Genomic DNA, 643 nt, shown 5'->3' with positions numbered 1-643 from the left:
AAAGAAAGAAAGAAAGAAAGAAAGAAAGAAAGAAAGAAAGAAAGAAAGAAAGAAAGAAAGAAAGAAAGAAAGAAAGAAAGAAAGAAAGAAAGGGGAAGACACTATGTTGAAAACGAACTTTACAACTTGTGGGGGGGAGGGAGGGAGGAGTTGAGGAGGTGGGAAGGGAAGGGATGGTAGGGGAAAAACAAAGGAGGAGGTAACAATGCTGGATAGGAAATGTACTCATTACTTTGCTCATGTAACTGTAACCCCTCTGTACACTATTTTTAAAATAAAAGTACTTTAAAAAAAGAAAAGAAAAGAAAAAGGTCAAAGATGACTTTCGTTGAGGTATCATAGCTGTTTGTAATGACTGCGACACAGAACACTCAAGTTTTTTAACTTGTTTGGAAAAACCAAGCATCTTCTTATCAGGTGCTGTGGGCTTCATTCCAGTCAGAGAGGGAAGTCAGAGATGAGGGTGATTGCACTTGCCTGGCAGGGAAAGAATGCTCATCAAGAAGGCCAGGTCACCCTGACAGAAATGTCATTTGGCTGTTAAGGCGAGTAGGCTGCATTGTGAATATAATGTTTGTTGAACAGTGACCCTGGGTTGGTGATTGAATGCATCATCAGCTGAAGGGCAAGTTCCTACTGGGAC

This window comes from Dipodomys ordii, unplaced genomic scaffold, assembly GCF_000151885.1.
Source record: "Dipodomys ordii isolate 6190 unplaced genomic scaffold, Dord_2.0 Scaffold170, whole genome shotgun sequence".
Classification (NCBI taxonomy): Eukaryota; Metazoa; Chordata; class Mammalia; order Rodentia; family Heteromyidae; genus Dipodomys; species Dipodomys ordii.
This window is presented reverse-complemented; position numbering follows the sequence as displayed.